Below are 22,157 nucleotides of genomic sequence, written 5' to 3' on the forward strand. Positions count from 1 at the left end.
CCGGGGGCAAAAACTGTTGGCCAGGCCTGGAATACACGTACAACAGCTCCTGAAGTCTGATTTGTATCAAAAGGAAGGTTATTTGAATCAGTGAAAGTAAGTGATTTCTACTCAGTGATTCTCCCTTTAGTTAACAAACTTTATTTAAACCAAAGTATGGAGATGATTGTATACCCCCAAGTTTGTAGGTCTGTGAGCCCGGAAGGGGTCCCCATCGGGACCCCAGGTTTATGTGTGTGAGAGCCGGGAAGGGGCCCCCACCAGGACCCCAGGTTTATGTGTGTGTGAGAGTCGGGAAGGGGCCCCCACCAGGATCCCAGGTTTATGTGTGTGTGAGCCGGGAAGGGGCCCCCACCAGGACCCCAGGTTTATGTGTGTGAGAGCCAGGAAGGGGTCCCCACCAGGACCCCAGGTTTATGTGTGTGTGAGCCGGGAAGGGGTCCCCACCAGGACCCCAGGTTTATGTGTGTGTGAGCCGGGAAGGGGCCCCCACCAGGACCCCAGGTTTATGTGTGTGAGAGCCGGGAAGGGGCCCCCACCAGGACCCCAGGTTTATGTGTGTGTGAGCCGGGAAGGGGCCCCCACCAGGACCCCAGGTTTATGTGTGTGTGAGCCGGGAAGGGGCCCCCACCAGGACCCCAGGTTTATGTGTGTGTGAGCCGGGAAGGGGCCCCCCCCAGGACCCCAGGTTTATGTGTGTGTGAGCCGGGAAGGGGCCCCCCCAGGACCCCAGGTTTATGTGTGTGTGAGCCGGGAAGGGGCTCCCACCAGGACCCCAGGTTTATGTGTGTGTGAGCCGGAAAGGGGCTCCCACCAGGACCCCAGGTTTATGTGTGTGTGAGCCGGAAAGGGGCTCCCACCAGGACCCCAGGTTTATGTGTGTGTGAGCCGGAAAGGGGCTCCCACCAGGACCCCAGGTTTATGTGTGTGTGAGCCGGAAAGGGGCTCCCACCAGGACCCCAGGTTTATGTGTGTGTGAGCCGGGAAGGGGTCCCCACCAGGACCCCAGGTTTATGTGTGTGTGAGCCGGGAAGGGGTCCCCACCAGGACCCCAGGTTTATGTGTGTGTGAGCCGGGAAGGGGTCCCCACCAGGACCCCGAGGTTACATGTGTATATCCCAGAAGGGGTCCCCACCAGGACCCCAGGATTATGTGTGTGTGAGCCGGGAAGAGGTCCCCACCAGGACCCCGGATTTGTGTGTGTGTGACCGGGAAGAGGTCCCCACCAGGACCCCAGATTTATGTGTGTGAGCCGGGAAGGGGTCCCCACCAGAACCCCGAGGTTACATGTGTATATCCCAGAAGGGGTCCCCACCAGGACCACAGGATTATGTGTATGTTATCCGGGAAGGGGTCCCCACAAGGATCCCGGGTTTATATGTTTGTCGTCCCAGAAGAGGTCCCTACCAGGACCACAGGATTATGTGTATGTTATCCGGGAAGGGGTCCCCACAAGGATCCCGGGTTTATATGTTTGTCGTCCCAGAAGAGGTCCCCACCAGGACCACAGGATTATGTGTATGTTATCCGGGAAGGGGTCCCCACAAGGATCCCGGGTTTATATGTTTGTCATCCCAGAAGGGGTCCCCACCAGGACCACAGGATTATGTGTGTGTGAGCTGGGAAAAGGTCCCCACCAGGACCCCAGATTTACGTGTGTGAGCCGGGAAGAGGTCCCCACAAGAACCCCGAGGTTAAATGTGTATATCCCAGAAGGGGTCCCCACCAGGACCACAGGATTATGTGTGTGTGACCGGGAAGGGGTCCCCACCAGAACCCCGAGGTTACATGTGTATATCCCAGAAGGGGTCCCCACCAGGACCCCAGGATTATGTGTGTGTGAGCCGGGAAGAGGTCCCCACCAGGACCCCGGGTTTATTATATGTTTGTCATCCCAGAAGAGGTCCCCACAGGACCGAGCGTGCTGGCTCTCTGATCTCAGACGGGCAGCCCCCAGGACAGAGAGGAAGAAATCTGTGTCTCCTACGGCACCCAGTCCGTGGCGAGGTGTCATCGCAGCGTGAGCGTCCGAGACGCAGGATTTCTCTGTATGTGAACAGCGGCGACGTGGTGACAACAGGAAAACAAACCCCGTTGCGCCCCTTCAGGAACAGACGGCACCTGTTTAAAATCCAGGTTTGCTGGTCGATGGGGCGCGCGTCCCTTGTTTGGAAGCACAGCACACGTAACGCGGCGTTGTGCGCGGCACACCTGGCCCGCGCCCCGGGTCCTCGCTCGCCCGCGCTGGGGCACTGCGGACAGGCTTCCCCGTCAGAAACACAGCCCGTACTGTTCCCATAGCAACAGTGCGGTGACCTTCCTCGCTGCTTGCTCTTCCTGGTTGACAGACACAAAGTAACTCCTTCCCTGGGCTCTCTCTTCCCGTGCGGGGCTGCCTGTCCCGTGCCCTGTGAACGTGGGCCGCCGGCCAAGTCCAAGGCAAGTGGGGTCGCCCCGGCCGCTCCCTGCGTTCCTGTTCTGTCTGTAAGCTCATCGGAGCGCAGGGGCCCGTTCCAGGTGACGGGCACTCCTTCCTGCGTCATTGTGGGCGAGAGCACTCCCTTCCCCTGCACAGGGAGCACGGAGTAAGCTCATCGGAGCGCGGAGGCCCGTTCCACGTGGCAGAGGCCTGTTCCACGTGACGGGCACTCATTCCTGCGTCCTCCTCGGCGAGAGCACTCCCTTCCCCTGCACAGGGAGCACGGAGTAAGCTCATCGGAGCGCGGAGGCCCGTTCCACGTGACGGGCACTCATTCCTGCGTCATCGCCGGCGAGAGCACTCCCTTCCCCTGCACAGGGAGCACGGAGTAAGCTCATCGGAGCGCGGAGGCCCGTTCCACGTGACGGGCTCTCATTCCTGCGTCATCGTCCGCGAGAGCACTCCCTTCCCCTGCACAGGGAGCACGGAGTAAACTCATCGGAGCGCGGAGGCCCGTTCCACGTGACGGGCACTCATTCCTGCGTCATCGCCGGCGAGAGCACTCCCTTCCCCTGCACAGGGAGCACGGAGTAAGCTCATCGGAGCGCGGAGGCCCGTTCCACGTGACGGGCACTCATTCCTGCGTCATCGCTGGCGAGAGCACTCCCTTCCCCTGCACAGGGAGCACGGAGTAAGCTCATCGGAGCGCGGAGGCCCGTTCCACGTGACGGGCACTCATGCCTGCCTCATCGTAGGCGAGAGCACTCCCTTCCCCTGCACAGGGAGCACGGAGTAAACTCATCGGAGCGCGGAGGCCCGTTCCACGTGATGGGCTCTCATTCCCGCGTCATCGTGGGCGAGAGCACTCCCTTCCCCTGCACAGGGAGCACGGAGTAAACTCATCGGAGCACGGAGGCCCGTTCCACGTGACGGGCACTCATGCCTGCGTCATCGCTGGCGAGAGCACTCCCTTCCCCTGCACAGGGAGCACGGAGTAAGCTCATCGGAGCGCGGAGGCCCGTTCCACGTGATGGGCTCTCATTCCTGCGTCATCGTCCACGAGAGCACTCCCTTCCCCTGCACAGGGAGCACGGAGTAAGCTCATCGGAGCGCGGAGGCCTGTTCCACGTGACGGGCACTCATTCCTGCGTCCTCCTCGGCGAGAGCACTCCCTTCCCCTGCACAGGGAGCACGGAGTAAGCTCATCGGAGCGCGGAGGCCCGTTCCACGTGACGGGCTCTCATTCCTGCGTCATCGTCCGCGAGAGCACTCCCTTCCCCTGCACAGGGAGCACGGAGTAAGCTCATCGGAGCGCGGAGGCCCGTTCCACGTGACGGGCACTCATTCCTGCGTCATCGCCGGCGAGAGCACTCCCTTCCCCTGCACAGGGAGCACGGAGTAAGCTCATCGGAGCGCGGAGGCCCGTTCCACGTGACGGGCTCTCATTCCTGCGTCATCGTCCGCGAGAGCACTCCCTTCCCCTGCACAGGGAGCACGGAGTAAACTCATCGGAGCGCGGAGGCCCGTTCCACGTGACGGGCACTCATGCCTGCCTCATCGTAGGCGAGAGCACTCCCTTCCCCTGCACAGGGAGCACGGAGTAAACTCATCGGAGCGCGGAGGCCCGTTCCACGTGATGGGCTCTCATTCCCGCGTCATCGTGGGCGAGAGCACTCCCTTCCCCTGCACAGGGAGCACGGAGTAAACTCATCGGAGCGCGGAGGCCCGTTCCACGTGACGGGCACTCATGCCTGCCTCATCGTAGGCGAGAGCACTCCCTTCCCCTGCACAGGGAGCACGGAGTAAACTCATCGGAGCGCGGAGGCCCGTTCCACGTGATGGGCTCTCATTCCTGCGTCATCGTCCACGAGAGCACTCCCTTCCCCTGCACAGGGAGCACGGAGTAAGCTCATCAGAGCACGGAGGCCCGTTCCACGTGATGGGCTCTCATTCCTGCGTCATCGTCCACGAGAGCACTCCCTTCCCCTGCACAGGGAGCACGGAGTAAACTCATCAGAGCGCGGAGGCCCGTTCCACGTGACGGGCACTCATGCCTGCCTCATCGTAGGCGAGAGAACTCTCTTCCCCTGCACAGGGAGCACGGAGTAAGCTCATCGGAGCGCGGAGGCTCGTTCCACCTGACGGGCACTCCTTCCTGCGTCATCGTGGGCGAGAGCACTCCCTTCCCCTGCACAGGGAGCACGGAGTAAGCTCATCGGAGCTCGGAGGCCCGTTCCACGTGACGGGCACTCATTCCTGCGTCATCGTGGGCGAGAGCACTCCCTTCCCCTGCACAGGGAGCACGGAGTAAGCTCATCGGAGCACGGAGGCCCATTCCACGTGATGGGCTCTCATTCCTGTGTCATCGTGGGCGAGAGCACTCCCTTCCCCTGCACAGGGAGCACGGAGTAAGCTCATCAGAGCACGGAGGCCCATTCCACGTGACGGGCTCTCATTCCTGCGTCATCGTCCGCGAGAGCACTCCCTTCCCAGGCACAGGGAGCACGGAGTAAGCTCATCGGAGCACGGAGGCCGGTTCCACGTGACGGGCACTCATTCCTGCCTCATCGTAGGCGAGAGCACTCCCTTCCCCTGCACAGGGAGCACGGAGTAAGCTCATCGGAGCGCGGAGGCCGGTTCCACGTGATGGGCTCTCATTCCTGCGTCATCTGCGAGAGCACTCCCTTCCCCTGCACAGGGAGCACGGAGTAAGCTCATCGGAGCACGGAGGCCCGTTCCACGTGACGGGCACTCATTCCTGCGTCATCGTCGGCGAGAGCACTCCCTTCCCCTGCACAGGGAGCACGGAGTAAGCTCATCGGAGCGCGGAGGCCCGTTCCACGTGACGGGCACTCATGCCTGCGTCATTGTCCGGGAGAGCACTCCCCCTGCACAGGGGCGGGAGAGGTTTCTCCGGTCCAGTCTGCATACTCCTTTGGCCTAAGTCACCTCCCAACACTGGCCGGCCAGCCTCTGGGGAGACAGAGGTGTGGAAAAGAGCTTAGGCACGGAAAGCAGTCGACCCCACAAACTATCATCACACCATTTATCCGACCTGTGCTGAGGCTCTGGATGTGGGCAGTCTCCTCAGGGGCCGGGGCTCTCGGGGTTTAAACGGAGTCAGCGAGTTGGTGTGTTTACGTTCAAGTTGTGTACTTGCTAATAGAACACGCTGATGACTCCCGGATGGTGACTTTAACTCTTCCCATATGTGCGGGCAGTAGATAGCTTCAGTACCACAGCCATCTGTGCTGTGATCCTTCCCACGCACTAAAGGGTCGTTCTTTTGAGTCCCTTACAAGTCTATCTGTTGAGAGGCGTTGCTCTGGTCCCCCTGTATTTTAGCCTGCTTAAGGGAGACACGCTTCCGAAATTAGTTTGCTCTAACTACGCTCACGATTCCTTTTCATGTTGGGAGACTCACAACTTTTAGTTTGCTGGATACCAGAAGGGAACAAAAAGAAAATCTCTTATTGTAAAGAGACGGTCACTTCAAGAGGACTGCCGTGTTGGTGGGTGACCGGTCATCCACGCTGGTGGAACGCCCTGCCCAGGAGACATGGCCTCCCAAGCCCAGCCTGTGGGCCGGCTGTTACGCATGTGGTTGGAAAACGTACGCACGGATGTGCTCAGATTTGAACATGAAGTTGTCTGTGAAAATACAGAACGGGTACATGGGCACTGGCAGCGATCTCGCGAATGTTTAGATCAGTGGTGGTCAACCTGGTCCCTACCGCCCACTAGTGGGCATTCCAGCTTTCATGGTGGGTGGTAACAGAGCAACCAAAATATAAATAAAAAGATAGATTGAACTGTAGTAAGTTGTTTTATAAAGATTGATTCTGCCAAACTTAGTGAAAATCCGACATAAAGTAGTTGGTAAGTAATTATTATTAAATGCTTTCACTTGCTGTCACTCTGCTTTATACATTTTACAAAGTAAAGTGACTTCCCTACTTTATAAATCACCATGACCGTGGAACCGGTGGGTGGCTAGAAAATGTTACTACTCACAGAGATATAAAAGTGGGCGGTAGGTATAAAAAGGTTGACTACCCCTGGCTTAGAACTTTTCAACACCGTCTCATGTTCACGCTGGAATCAGAGTTATGGAAAGACTGACGCACACTCTGCCACACAGTCCGCGTTGCCGCCAGCATCTGTCTGCTGGTGTCTCCCAGGGACGGGTCCGCTGCGTAGACTTGGTGTAGTAAAAGCAAAAGACAGGGAGAGGGGGACCCAGTCACCTGGCACTCGCAGTTTGGTGAATAAAATGTCTCTTCTCCCTCACTCGCCTATCCAAGCAAGCTAGCCTTCAGCTCCAAGGTTAACTGCGTGATTGTATCCGGGAAGTCTTCATCTACAGAGAACGCTTGTGGTGCTGGTCTGACCCGCGTTAGAAGTCAGTTGCTGATCTTTCTACTTTTATTCATTTTTTAAAATCTGCGATTTTGAAATCTCTTCAGGATGATGTGTGGCGTTATCCTCCTGAGTTCCGTATTTCACTGTGCTGGTTTGTGATCTGAACTTTTTAAGGCTCATTCAGAGTTCAGAACCTCTCAGACATTTACTGGTAAATTTGGATAATACAAAGTCAGCAGTATTCAAATATAAGCATAGAGATGTTTTCTGTCTGTCTGTCTGTCTACCTACCGACTTACCTGTGTGGCCTTTCTCTCCCCGTGCGACATGGACAAAGTGTATCATAATCAAATTTTAATTTTAATTTCAATGAGCCAACTTTTATTGCCTGGAATAAAACGTAATGAAATCTTTTTTTTTTTTTTTTTCTGTATTTTTCTGAAGCTGGAAACGGGGAGAGACAGTCAGACAGACTCCCGCATGCGCCCGACCGGGATCCACCCAGCATGCCCACCAGGGGCGACGCTCTGCCCACCAGGGGCGACGCTCTGCCCACCAGGGGGTGATGCTCTGCCCCTCCGGGGCGTCGCTCTGCCACGACCAGAGCCACTCTAGCGCCTGGGGCAGAGGCCAAGGAGCCATCCCCAGCGCCCAGGCCATCTTTGCTTTAATGGAGCCTTGGCTGCGGGAGGGGAAGAGAGAGACAGAGAGGAAGGAGAGGGGGAGAGGTGGAGAAGCAGATGGGTGCTTCTCCTATGTGCCCTGGCCGGGAATCGAACCCGGGTCCCCCGCATGCCAGGCCGACGCTCTACCACTGAGCCAACCAGCCAGAGCCTGTAATGAAATCTTTAAAAAGGTGTGTGCTAGGTTGCAGGTCTAATTTTTGCCCTAAAACATACAAATAAAGTCAGAAATCTGTCCCGCCGGCCAGACTCCTCCGTGGAGAGGGAGGGCTTAGTACACTGCGGGCGGGAGAGATCTGAGGGGCGCATGGGGCGCCCCGGGAAAAAGACCTCCTGTGCAATCACCCCCTGCACACCCCCTCGGTTCTTCCCGAGCACGTGCCTGCCTCTCCGTTAAAACTGCAAGGTGCCTGAGGACCTCCTTAGCCACGGAGCAGAGTCTGACGTGGGGGGGTCACTGGGGTACCCCGAAAGGGGTTCTCACTTTCTTCTAAAACCCCGAACCGTTGTTAGGAACTGACACGTTGCGCGGCTTCCTAGCGCAGAGTCTTGTCAAAGCGCAGGGGTTGAGGCTGACCTGCGAGAGGCCCTGACTATACTCATGGAGGGGACTGAACGCGGGACGCCCCTTCTGCGCGCTCGGCCATGGGGGGACCCCTGGGGTGCCTTGCCCTCGCCTGTGGGCGTCCTGTGCCACCGTGGCCCGTGGCACACAGCGGGCGGAGTCTCTGCCCGCAGGCTCACTTCTGTGCTTGACCTCTGTCAGAGGGAGCACGCTGTCTCAGGCAGGGCGTAGAGCGGCGGAAAAACATCTCACCGCCTGCCCGTGGAAAGCAAGAGTTTACGCAGTGTGTGAACAGATACCGGCGCGTCCGCACAATTAAAATCTCACGCGGCGTTGATTAGGGAACATGTCTCCAAAGCCTCCTAGGAGAGCAGCAATGAAAAAAAAAAGTTGTGGCCGTGGCCGGTTGGCTCAGCGGTAGAGCGTCAGCCTAGCATGCGGAGGACCCGGGTTCGATTTCCAGCCAGGGCACATAGGAGAAGCGCCCATTTGCTTCTCCACCCCTCTGCTGCGCCTTCCTCTCTGTCTCTCTCTTCCCCTCCTGCAGCCAAGGCTCCATTGGAGCAAAGATGGCCCAGGCGCTGGGGATGGCTCTGTGGCCTCTGCCCCAGGCACTAGAGTGGCTCTGGTCGCAACATGGCGACGCCCAGGATGGGCAGAGCGTCGCCCCATGGTGGGCGTGCCAGGTGGATCCCGGTCGGGCGCATGCGGGAGTCTGTCTGACTGTCTCTCCCCGTTTCCAGCTTCAGAAAAATACAAAAAAAAAAAAAAAGTTGTTTGCGTGATTTTGTGGCGGGCGTGGTAAGATTTCACTGCACGCCAGGTCGAGTGCCCCGGGAGCCCAGCTACGGGACAGGGTGGGCCGATGGGGACACGGAGAGGGCAGGTGTGACCGAGGCTGTGCTAGTGTGAGAACAGAGCGAGCGAGTTGAGCCGTTCCGACAGCACAGAGAGGGAGACACTTCCGTTTCCCTGAAGCTTGCTCGCTGCACGACATGGCCCGGGGGCCGTTCCCCAGTCCTCTAGGATGCCGTGACCGCATCCCACTTGCTGCGGACCAGCGCGGCTCCAAATAACAGTGTGGAATTAAGGAAACACACTTTGTCAGAACCAAACCGATGGGACCGGGAGGACTCCTCAAACTGCCTGGCAGCATCTGAGTGCCTCACAGCCCCAGTTCGCTTTATTATATAGACCTATGCAAATCTATCCTGATACAAAGTTGCACATCAAAGGCTGAGACAGGAACTCTCCCAAGGCAAAAACAGGATACATTAGTGAAATCTACCAACATCTGAAACAAACAAAGAGTCAGAGGAAGGGCATGTGTATTGCTTCCTGCAACCCAAGGAAGCAAGTGGAGTGGGTGCAAACACTCAGCATCAAAGCCAAATATGGAGATGGAGGGGGGAGAACTTAGCCTTTTGCTAAGCCTCGAATCTATAATGGCTTCTTGCCATTAACGGTCCACAACATCCACTGCTCTCCACACCGTGAGCAGCCGTCTCCCCTGGGCCGTGCAGTCTCCTTCTCGGGGACTGACACGTGCCACCCGGTCTCGAGGACGGAGCCCGCCCACAGGTTGTCCACGTGCAGAAAGGGGGGCGCTACGCCTGGGCGCCACCCTCGGCCTCCGCGTGCCCCGCCCGCCCCCCGCCCCCCGCCCGTCTGGACCAGGAGAAAGAGGGACGTCAGGAAGGAGGGAGCTGCCAGTTTGCAGAGCCGGCCTTTCTCTCGGAGGTTCTCTGTGCGCGCGTTGGGGCTGGCGGTCGGTGCCGACCGTGTGGTGGGTGTTGGAGCGTGGAGGCCACTCTTCCCGTGCGTGGCCGAGGCCGGGTCTTGGAGCGAGCCTGGGCAGCAGAGTCCCCAGCGTGGCACAGCGCCCTGTCAGGAGCACGTGCTCTCCCCGCGGGCCCTCTCGGCGTGCCAGGACCTTCCCCCAGCCGTGCCGGGCTCCTAGGCCATCGGAGAGCTTGGACGTGCCCACTGTAACGCGGAGCAAAGCCAGCTGCCCCTGGCCGTTGTCCACGCGCCCGAAGGGAGAGCATGCTCTCGTCACACCCACGTGCAGGACACACACTCACCGTGTCCCCATGCACCTCAAACCCTCGGGGAGGTAGGGGAGGCTGCCGGAACTTTCCGTCACGTGTGACCATGTTAGACCCGCAGGAAACGGAGCCGGGGTCTCCGCGCAGCCACCGTTCGGTCAGCGTCTGGTCACCGTGCGTGTCTGCCGTCCGCCGGTGCTCGGATGGGCGCGTTGGAAGCCCGCAGGTAGCTTGAAAGGCGGGGGGCCCTCTCGTCCCCAGCGAAGGTCACCGTCGCCTGTCAGGGTGCTTACCCTTTGCAGGGGTCCCCAAACTTTTTACACAGGGGGCCAGTTCACTGTCCCTCAGACCGTTGGAGGGCCGGACTATAAAAAAACTATGAACAAATCCCTATGCACACTGCACATATCTTATTTTAAAGTAAAAAAACAAAACAGGAACAAATACAATATTTAAAATAAAGAAGAAATAAATTTAAATCAACAAACTGACCAATATTTCAATGGGAACTATGCTCCTCTCACTGACCACCAATGAAAGAGGTGCCCCTTCTGGAAGTGCGGCGGGGGCCGGATAAATGGCCTCAGGGGGCCGCATGTGGCCCGCAGGCTGTAGTTTGGGGACCCCTGCATTACGGGCACGTGCTCTGTCTTCTCCTTTGTCTGGCGAGAGGTCAGTGACTGGACGTTGCCGTCGGCTCGGTCGTCCCTGTTGTAAGTCACGAAAGGAAGAGGTCAGCAGTCCCTCCTGTGAGCGTGGGGCGCTGAGGGGACGCCCGTTCCGGGCCCCTTCAGCTTCCCGGGACAGAGACGGCCAGGTGTCGGCTCGGACCGGCTTTCACGGGAGGGTCTGGATGAAAGAAGGCTTTGAACTCCGCCTTCCGTGAAGTGTCGATCGCGAGGAGAAGGCCGGCTCCTGCCCGTCTCAGGACGCGGGCCAGCCGACTTCCCTCGGAATTCTCAAAGCCGGGGGTTAGCGACTCCCGTTCTGCCCCCCCCCCCCGGAAGGGTTGCGGCCCAGGGTGCCAGTCCGTTCTAAATTAGTCTCACGAGAGTCTGACAACGCCCGCCCGAGCCAGGCAAGCCGCTTTGCAGAACTGGTGGGTCTGGCCCGGAGGGCGTGTCTGTGCCAGGGAACGCAGAAGGTGCCGTCTGCCACGCAGAGTGAGTTAGCATTCCGCCGGGAAGTAGCCGACCCCCCCACGGAAAGACACGGGCTTGGCGGCTCGGAGCCGGGGACTCCGGGCCCACACACGTGTGCTCCTGACCAGCAGCGTGTGGTGAGGGGCCCACGCCCCTAGCCAACCCGCGGCTTCTTCGGAACCGGCTGCACCTGGTGGCTCCCAGCCGGAGCCCGGCCAGTAGTTCAAACAAAATGTTCCTTGAATAAGACCTTGTTTGGCTTTTTTTTTTTCCAGAGCCACCATTTTCATCTGTCCTTGGCCCAGTAACCCTTAGATTTCTGCGCAGAGCACACCCCCGGGTCTCCTTCCAGGAGCCACTGTGTCTCGGGGTTGGCAGACACACCTCCGAGACACCTGGGACACGGGAGCCCGCAGCCCCTGTGGAAGGGACCCCCCCAGCATGCCGTCTGCGGGGCAGGGAGATCGGCTCCGTGTCCGGGAGGGGGCGGGAGCAAGCTGTCCCCGGGGACCCTCGAACCCATCACGGGGTGGAGCTCTCAGCCTGTGAGGACTGGGTCCCAGGGGTGCCATTCAGCTTTTATTTTTCTTCGTATCCCTTAGCTCAGGGGTCCCCAAACTTTTTAGACAGGGGGCCAGTTTACTGTCCCTCAGACCGTTGGAGGGCTGGACCATAAAAAAAAAACTATGAACAAATCCCTATGCACACTGCACATATCTTATTTTAAAGTAAAAAAAAAAAAAAAAAACAGGAACAAATACAATATTTAAAATAAAGAACAACTAAATTTAAATCAACAAACTGAGCAGTATTTCAATGGGAACTATGGGCCTCCTTTTGGCTAATGAGATGGTCAATGTGCTCCTCTCACTGACCACCAATGAAAGAGGTGCCCCTTCCAGAAGTGCGGCGGGGGCCGGATAAATGGCCTCAGGGGGCCGTAGTTTGGGGACCCCTGCCTTAGCTATTCTGTTTGGCTTCGCGATCGGACTCGAGTTACTCAGTTTGCTGACTGCCGTGGGGCGCAGTTTCCTTCTGTGCACAGGGTCCCTTGTTGATGTTGGAAGGAAGGAGGTTTTCTTGTTATTTTTTTCCTGGTGTCCAGAAAGAAGACTCCAGAGAAAAGCGTGGGCTGAGTTTGGCTCATGGCCCCGACTTCCCCGCTGTCGTGAGGGGAAGCTGAGTTCAGGGCTGCGGCTACACATATGTCACGTCACGCTCCAGCCTCGCACACGTCCTCCGTCCCGGGTGGGGTCCCCTGCGGGAGACGGTTCTCTCCCCACGGTGTGAAGCGGTTCTCCTCGGTGGGAGTTCCTTTCCTGTCCCGGGAACGCGCAGGTGAGCTGAGACCCAGGAAGTGAGATGTCCTTTTGTTCCGCCTGACTGTAACATCCACCGGGTACAAGAACAAATGTCGGAGACTTTCAGGAGTATAGATGTAACTTTACTGGCCAGTTTTATCTGCGCAGGGGTAAATTCCCGAGGTGTCCAGAGACACTGTGCTCACAAGATGGGAATCGCACCTAGCGCTCACAGCTCAATCTTTTTATAAGCTAAGCAAGCAAGCCTCATACAGAAGCAGATGTGGCGGTAACCTATTTGCTAAGGGGGCTGCAACATAGCATAGCAACAGGGGCTGGGGTCTAGCTCATTGGCGAATTCCAAACCTAAACTTCTGATAAGGGTCTTTTAACCAATAGAATGCAAACGTTTGTCTCTTTTTCTTTTTTTTTTCTTCTCTCTCAGCCTCCCAGGGTCCCTATCTGTCTCTGCTTCTTGAACGACCTTGGGCATGTTACTCCTAACAGAACAGGAGCAGGACCTGCCTGTAACCCTTAAGTTCCCTGTTCCATTAGTGCCCTGCTTATTTTCTGATCTTCTCTCGGTCCTTACACTGACCACGTGGAGAACCCGCGTGGCCGCCCGGTCCCTCTGCACGACGGAGATCATCGTCCTCCCTGGCATCACCCAGTTCCCGGTCCAGGTGGGGAAACCACTCCGTCCTCCTTCTGTTTCTCGGTCTCTTGGTGACAACACCGTCCGTGCTGTCTGTCCACCGGGTGCTGTGAGCTTATTCCGTCCGGTTGAAGCCTCCCGCCGAATCTGGTTTCAGGGACTGACTTCTGAAGTGACGCAGAGGGCTTTTCACAGGATGGACGGGTGGACCTGTCCTAGTGGTCTTTTTTTTTTTTTTTTTGAAGCTGGAAACGGGGAGGCAGTCAGACAGACTCCCGCATGCGCCCGACCGGGATCCACCCGGCACGCCCACCAGGGGGCGATGCTCTGCCCATCCGGGGCATCGCTCTGTCACCACCAGAGCCACTCTAGCGCCTGGGGCAGAGGCCAAGGAGCCATCCCCAGTGCCCGGGCCATCTTTTGCTCCAATGGAGCCTCGGCTGCGGGAGGGGAAGAGAGAGACAGAGAGGAAGGAGAGAGGGAGGGGTGGAGAAGCAGATGGGCGCCTCTCCTGTGTGCCCTGGCCGGGAATCGAACCCAGGACTTCCGCACGCCAGGCCGACGCTCTACCACTGAGCCAACCGGCCAGGGCCCGTCCTAGCGGTCTTTCCTCCCGGCTCCCAGGGAGGCGAGATGTCGCCCCTTACCAGGGCTGGCAGGCAAAGGCGGATCGCAGGGAGCGGACTGCCGTCTTCCTTCTTGTTCTCAGTCCCTTATTTCCTATTCAACTGTCTGTGGCTCGTGTTTCTGTAAGTCAGAAAAGTCTGCAAAAAAAAAAAAAAATCTACTTCTGAGGAGCTATAAATGAACCGTGACAGACAGGCGGAAGGATAACAGACAAGTTCTTGAGAGAGAAGCCACGCTTCTTCCAAGTGAAAGCGCTTCTCCTTTTTCTGATGGAAAAAAGAGAAATACAGACAGGACAGCCATGCTCCGGTCCCGGCTCACTGGTAGGGAACACCCCCCCCCTGCCCTTGGGGACTGTGACAGGCCGCCCCCCCTTCCCTTGGGGACTGTGACAGGCCGCCCCCCCTTCCCTTGGGGACTGAGACAGGCCGCCCCCCCTTCCCTTGGGGACTGTGACAGGCCGCCCCCCCTTCCCTTGGGGACTGGGACAGGCCGCCCCCCCCTTCCCTTGGGGACTGGGACAGGCCGCCCCCCCTTCCCTTGGGGACTGGGACAGGCCGCCCCCCCTTCCCTTGGGGACTGGGACAGGCCGCCCCCCCCTTCCCTTGGGGACTGGGACAGGCCGCCCCCCCCTTCCCTTGGGGACTGGGACAGGCCGCCCCCCCCCTTCCCTTGGGGACTGAGACAGGCCGCCCCCCCCCTTCCCTTGGGGACTGAGACAGGCCGCCCCCCCTTCCCTTGGGGACTGAGACAGGCCGCCCCCCCTTCCCTTGGGGACTGGGACAGGCCGCCGCCCCCCCTTCCCTTGGGGACTGAGACAGGCCGCCCCCCCTTCCCTTGGGGACTGTGACAGGCCGCCCCCACTTCCCTTGGGGACTGTGACAGGCCGCTCCCTCTTCCCTTGGGGACTGTGACAGGCCGCTCCCTCTTCCCTTGGGGACTGTGACAGGCCGCCCCCACTTCCCTTGGGGACTGTGACAGGCCGCCCCCACTTCCCTTGGGGACTGTGACAGGCCGCCCCCCCTTCCCTTGGGGACTGTGACAGGCCGCCCCCCCCCTTCCCTTGGGGACTGTGACAGGCCGCCCCCCCTTCCCTTGGGGACTGTGACAGGCCGCCTCCCCTTCCCTTGGGGACTGTGACAGGCCGCTCCCTCTTCCCTTGGGGACTGTGACAGGCCGCCCCCCCTTCCCTTGGGGACTGTGACAGGCCGCCCCCCCTTCCCTTGGGGACTGGGACAGGCCGCCCCCCCTTCCCTTGGGGACTGTGACAGGCCGCCCCCACTCCTCTGTGCGACCGGAGGGGAGGCTCGGTGCAGCCTGAATAGGGGCCCCTCGGCGTCCTCATAAGTCACACCGGAGCCGTCTGGGCGTGTGGCATGGCACCGGCCCGCCGATGTGATCACAGCCCCCACGCGTGCAGGGTCTGTCCGGCATTGGGTCCCGTTGGGGCGGCTCAAACTGGTCTTCAGTGTCAACCTCAGATGGAGACCGAGGCCGCTTGACACCGTCCCCGAGAGCCCCCTGCCCGGCCCCGCTGTCGCTGGGATAGACAGGGTGTCCGACATCTCGGGGATGTGTCTCTTCCATTTCCTTATTTTTAAGCGTCTGTTTGTTTTTATTTTGTTTCTGAGTCCCCCGTGCCGGTGGGGCAGGTGCAGTCCCATCGGCAAGTCGTTCCGCTGAGCCCATCCGTCCGCGGAGACGACGTCTTCCAAGCAGCAGGTTTCTGTGGGAGGGAACGTCTCTTCCACAAATCCGGGTCCCTGACCTGAAAAGAAACGGGTGCCGACGGCTGCCGAGCGTGCCCCGTTTCCCTATCTGCAAGGTGTTCCGGGGCACCCCCGGAGGCCAACCGCCCCAGCCTCTGGAACGGTGCGCGTTCAGGGCACCTGCTCCCCGCACCCAACAGGGACACCATGCGCCCTGTGTCCCACTGAGGAACCCCACCGAGGAGCCCCGCACACCAGCAGGCTCCCCATTCATTCGGAGACACTGTGCCCCCGGCCCCACCCCCGGGATCCCCGGTCCCGCCCTCGAGATTCCAGGCCCCGCCCCTGAGATCCCCGGCCCCGCCCTCAGGGTCCCCGACCCCACCCCCGAGATCCCTGGCCCCGCCCCTGGGATCCCCGGTCCCGCCCTCGAGATTCCAGACCCCGCCCCCAAGATTCCAGGCCCCGCCCCTGAGATCCCTGGCCCCACCCCTGGGATCCCTGGCCCCACCCTTGAGACCCCCCCAAACCCCACCCTCAAGATTCCAGACCCCGCCCCCAAGATTCCAGGTCTCGCCCCTGAGATCCCCGGCCCCACCCCCGAGATCCCTGGCCCCATCCCTGGGATCCCTGGCCCCGCCCTTGAGACCCCCAAGCCCCGCCCCCGAGATTCCAGGCCCCACCCCTGAGATCTGCGGTCCCACCCCAAGACCCCAACCCCGCCCCTGGGAATCCCAGCTCCGCCCCCCAAGATCCCCGACCCCGCCCCTGAGATCCCCGGTCCCACCCTTGAGATTCCAGGCCCCGCCCCAAGACCCTTAACCCCGCCCCTGGGATCCCCGGCCCTGCCCCCGAGGCTCCCACTCAAGCACGTTCCCGTGCACTCAGACCCTGTGGTCCTCTGGACGAGAAGGGGGACGGGAACACGTGTCGTGGGTCCCTGAGCAACCGGTCTCGCTCACAGAGTGACCTCTGTTCCCACCGGGTCATCCAAACAGATTTCATGGGCCGACAGCTGCAGTGCTTCCAAGGGGGCTGGGCTGGCGTCACCTGCCCGGGTGGTCATGTTGGCTCCCTCCCGGGGCGGGGCCCCTGCCAAGCCCCCCCCCCCCCCACGAGAAGGCCTCACACCGACTCCCAGACGCCCGGCCGGCCGGCAGCCTCCGCCTGGCGTTGCTGGAAAGGAAACTCGAGAACGCTGCACTCACCGGCCAGTTATGTTGAATAAGCCCTCTGTCCTCGTGGCTGGCCCATCGGAGCTGCAGGACAAGCACCCTTTCATCGGCCACCGAGATGAATGCCAGGCACGTGGATGTCGCCCACGGTGCCCCGGTGGGACCAGGAGAGACGGGGCTGCAGCCGAGTGTGTGAGGGGAACCGGCTGCAGTGAGACCAGGAGGCTAGACATGGCTCTGGGAGGTGGGCACGGGTGCCGATACAGGGCCACCTGTGGGTGTCACCCTCAGACCAGGGTACCAGGGGCGGGGAGGTGAGAGCAGCAGAGGCCGAGGGGAGGGGGGGGGGGGGGTGACAGGAGGCTGTTTGCAGAAGGGCGGAGGATTCAGCACAGCTTCTGTATGTAGCCCAGTACAGCCGTGTCCCACATGACGGTGCGGTTCACGAAGGAGGCGGTGACTGATGGTGGTCCCACACGCGTGTAATGGATGCGAAGCCAGAGGTGCGTTGGTGATGTTGAAAGAAAGGGCTGGACCCGGCTAGAGGGTTGAGTTTACTGCTGGCTCTGGATGGCTTACGTGGACAAGGGTGTTCTCTCTGCCTGCCTCCCTCCCTCCCTCCATCCCTCCCACCCTCCCTTTCTCCCTCCCTCCCTCCCTCTCTCCCTCTCTCCCTCCCTCCCTCCCAACCTCCCTCTCTCCCTCTCTCCCTCCCTCCCTCCCTCCCTCTTCTTCCCTCTCTCCCTCTCTCCCTCCCTCCCACCCTCCCTTTCTCCCTCCCTCCCTCTTCTCCCCTCTCTCCCTCCCTCTCTCCCTCTCTCCCTCCCTCCCTCCTTCCATCCCTCCCACCCTCCCTTTCTCCCTCCCTCCCTCTTCTCCCCTCTCTCCCTCCCTCTCTCCCTCCCTCCCTCCCTCCCTCTTCTCCCCTCTCTCCCTCCCTCTCTCCCTCTCTCCCAACCTCCCTCTCTTCCTCTCTCCCTCCGTCCCTCCCTCTTCTCCCCTCTCTCCCTCCCTCCCTCCATCTTCTCCCCTCCTATGGTCTCTCCTCTCTGGTTTGGTGACCTCAGGACTCTCTGGATCCCCTCTCTCCCTCTCACATGCCTCTGTCCAGAGCAGGGGTCCCCAAACTACGGCCCGCAGGCCGCATGCGGCCCCCTGAGGCCATTTATCTGGCCCCCGCCACACTTCCGGAAGGAGCACCTCTTTCATTGGTGGTCAGTGAGAGGAGCATAGTTCCCAATGAAATACTGGTCAGTTTGTTGATTTAAATTTATTTGTTCTTTATTTTAAATATTATATTTGTTCCCGTTTTGTTTTTTTACTTTAAAATAAGATATGTGCAGTGCACATAGGAATTTGTTCATAGTTTTTTTTTAATAGTCCGGCCCTCCAACGGTCTGGGGGACAGTGAACTGGCCCCCTGTGTAAAAAGTTTGGGGACCCCTGGTCCAGAGCCTTCCCCTGGCTCCCCAACCTGGGCCTGTGCACACAACCCTCATCCCTTCTTACACGGTATTTCCCCTGTTCGTTCCCCGTGTTTAGGTATGTCTGGGTACCACCCACTCCGCGTTCTGTCACGGCTGCCTACAGTGTTCCGTGCGCCCACGGGCTGTGGGCCGGGAGCCAGAGGCTGGACCACGGACGAACTAGGTCGCAGGCTAGACCACCTAGGTTTGTGTAAGTACCTCTGCGAACGTATTCACGTCATGAAGCGGCTCATGGCGATACAGCAAAACTTAGACGTCAAGCAACCCCTGACCTTCAGTGGGTTTTTCCCAATCTATTTTACAGTGATTTAGTATTTTTTTTTTTTTTTACTTTACACTTTTCGTTTGTTCCTAAAACAATGTCACCCGTACCCTACCTGAGTTGTACAAAGACGATACTCACAGGACATTCAGAGCGTGGTGTGACTCTCAGGGTCCCATTCTCCTAAAGATATAAACACTAGCTTATCCTAGTGCATTTGCCATCATAGCTTCGCCTGTATTGGGAATCCAACCTGAAATAAGTTTTCTTCTCCAAAAATCACCACAGTTGAATGTGGATAGGTATCCTGATGGTGTACCTTATTAAACACTATTTCCATTGGGAAGTACTCAGATGAACCCTCGTTTGGTATCGTAGAAAACGTGGTGGGTCACACGGAGGCACACTGACCAATGTCGTCTTTGGCAGTATTTTAATTCTCCCTGAAATAATGCCCATGATGACAGGAATGGAAACATCGCTGTGCTTTGCCTTGAATTAGCGACCTCAGGGTTGGGCACCAGCCATGTGCTGCCCACTTCTCGTGCAATGGGCTAGATCTAGTCCTTCCTGTCGGAATCCAACCGGCCACACCCAGGCCACAAGATGCCGTTGCTAGCTGGACGTCGGGTTCCCAGATCCACGCGCCCTCCCTGCCACATGGTCTTCCTGCCAGGGCTGAGGTAGTAAAGACATTAGACTTTGTGAGGTATGTACCGTCTGTTTCAACGACGCAACTCGGCTGCTGCAGAGAGCGCCCCAGAGATACGCACTATGTAAACAAATAGCTGGGCCGTGTGCCAATAAAACTTTATTTACACAGCTCGATGGGGGCCATCTCCGTCCCTCGTATGATGCCAGTATTTCTCTCTGAAAGGACACATTTCTCGTTTTCTTGCCCCTCTATGGCAAGTCCATGATTCCTCTCTCTGCCTCCTGCTGTGCCGTGAACAGGGGCCCTTCCTCCTCCGACAGCTTCCCCATACGTTCCTGGTCTTCACACCCCCCACCCGTGTCTGCCGAAGCCTTCACACCACCCCCTCGGGTCACGTTTCACGGCGAGGTCCGCCTGGTCCTGTCAGAAACGGGTGAGCCTGTTCCATGGGGCGTGTGGAACAGACGGCTCTGTGGGGAAGGAGGCCTTGGGGCGTGACGTCTGGGGGGATCAGAGAGGGGAGAGCTGGTGAAAACGTGGTTATTGCCAACACAGGGTGAGCGGGCACGCCACGAGACCCAGATGCGGGCGGCTGCTGGAACAGAGGTTCCGAGGGGGAAGACGGGAGGTGTTGCCTGCCTGCAGGGTCGGGAAGGAGGGGACACAACCTTTCTTGTCCCCGGTTATTCTGGAGCATGGATCTCTCTCCAGCTCCTTTCTGTGGAGAAACAACATTCCATGACTTGGCACACGTGCAGTGGGACGTCACTCAACACAGGTGAGCTACCCGGTCAGAGCAACTCACTGCATTGGGATGCATCCCAGACGGAGCCACTCCCATGACTTGCAAGCCCATGAGTTAGACCAGAGCTCATCAGAAGACGCAAGTGTTGCCTGCGGTCCTTGCTGGACTCAAGCAGGGAGGACAGCATAGCACAGGATATGGGGGGGGGGGGCGTGGAAACCAGGGAACCGGGGAGGTGCAGGATGCCAGGAAGTGCCACGTCTGCCCGGGGGCTCGGGTAGAGATACCCGCTAGAGACACTGAATGCCAGGAAGTGCCACGTCTGCCCGGGGGCTCGGGTAGAGACACTGAATGCCAGGAATGCCACGTCTGCCTGGGGGCTTGGGTAGAGATACCCGCTAGAGACACCAAATGCCAGGAAGTGCCACGTCTACCTGGGGGTTCGGGTAGAGATACCTGCTAGAGACACCAAATGCCAGGAAGTGCCACGTCTGCCTGGGGGCTCGGGTAGAGACACCCGCTAGAGACACTGAATGCCAGGCAGTGCCACGTCTGCCCGGGGGCTCGGGTAGAGACACCCGCTAGAGACACTGAGTGCCAGGAAGTGCCACGTCTGCCCGGGGACTCGGGTAGAGATACCCACTAGAGACACTGAATGCCAGGAAGTGCCACGTCTGCCCGGGGGCTTGGGTAGAGACGCCCGCTAGAGACACTGAATGCCAGGAAGTGCCACGTCTGCCCGGGGGCTCGGGTAGAGATACCCACTAGAGACACTGAATGCCAGGAAGTGCCACGTCTGCCCGGGGGCTCGGGTAGAGACGCCCGCTAGAGACACTGAATGCCAGGAAGTGCCACGTCTGCCCGGGGGCTCGGGTAGAGATACCCGCTAGAGACACTGAATGCCAGGAAGTGCCACGTCTGCCCGGGGGCTCGGGTAGAGACACCCGCTAGAGACACTGAGTGCCAGGAAGTGCCACGTCTGCCCGGGGACTCGGGTAGAGATACCCACTAGAGACACTGAATGCCAGGAAGTGCCACGTCTGCCCGGGGGCTCGGGTAGAGACGCCCGCTAGAGACACTGAATGCCAGGAAGTGCCACGTCTGCCCGGGGGCTCGGGTAGAGATACCCGCTAGAGACACCGAATGCCAGGAAGTGCCACGTCTGCCCGGGGGCTCGGGTAGAGACGCCCGCTAGAGACACTGAATGCCAGGAAGTGCCACGTCTGCCCGGGGGCTCGGGTAGAGATACCCGCTAGAGACACTGAATGCCAGGAAGTGCCACGTCTGCCCGGGGGCTCGGGTAGAGACGCCCGCTAGAGACACTGAATGCCAGGAAGTGCCACGTCTGCCCGGGGGCTCGGGTAGAGATACTGAATGCCAGGAATGCCACGTCTGCCTGGGGGCTTGGGTAGAGGTACCCGCTAGAGACACTGAATGCCAGGAAGTGCCACGTCTGCCCGGGGGCTCGGGTAGAGATACCCGCTAGAGACACCGAATGCCAGGAAGTGCCACGTCTGCCCGGGGGCTCGGGTAGAGATACCCGCTAGAGACACTGAATGCCAGGAAGTGCCACGTCTGCCCGGGGGCTCGGGTAGAGACGCCCGCTAGAGACACTGAATGCCAGGAAGTGCCACGTCTGCCCGGGGGCTCGGGTAGAGATGCCCGCTAGAGACACTGAATGCCAGGAAGTGCCACGTCTGCCCGGGGGCTCGGGTAGAGACGCCCGCTAGAGACACTGAATGCCAGGAAGTGCCACGTCTGCCCGGGGGCTCAGGTAGAGATATTGAATGCCAGGAATGCCACGTCTGCCTGGGGGCTTGGGTAGAGGTACCCGCTAGAGACACTGAATGCCAGGAAGTGCCACGTCTGCCCGGGGGCTCGGGTAGAGATACCCGCTAGAGACACCGAATGCCAGGAAGTGCCACGTCTGCCCGGGGGCTCGGGTAGAGATACCCGCTAGAGACACTGAATGCCAGGAAGTGCCACATCTGCCTGGGGGTTCAGGTAGAGATACTCGCTAGAGACACTGAATGCCAGAAGGTGCCACGTCTGCCCGGGGACTCGGGTAGAGGTACCCGCTAGAGACACCGAATGCCAGGAAGTGCCACGTCTGCCCGGGGGCTCGGGTAGAGATACCCACTAGAGACACTGAATGCCAGGAGGTGCCACGTCTGTCTGCCCGGGGGCTCGGGTAGAGATACCCGCTAGAGACACCGAATGCCAGGAAGTGCCACGTCTGCCCGGGGGCTCGGGTAGAGATGCCCGCTAGAGACACCGAATGCCAGGAAGTGCCACGTCTGCCCGGGGGCTCGGGTAGAGATA

This window comes from Saccopteryx leptura, unplaced genomic scaffold (genome assembly GCF_036850995.1).
Source record: "Saccopteryx leptura isolate mSacLep1 unplaced genomic scaffold, mSacLep1_pri_phased_curated manual_scaffold_62, whole genome shotgun sequence".
NCBI classification, from domain to species: domain Eukaryota; kingdom Metazoa; phylum Chordata; class Mammalia; order Chiroptera; family Emballonuridae; genus Saccopteryx; species Saccopteryx leptura.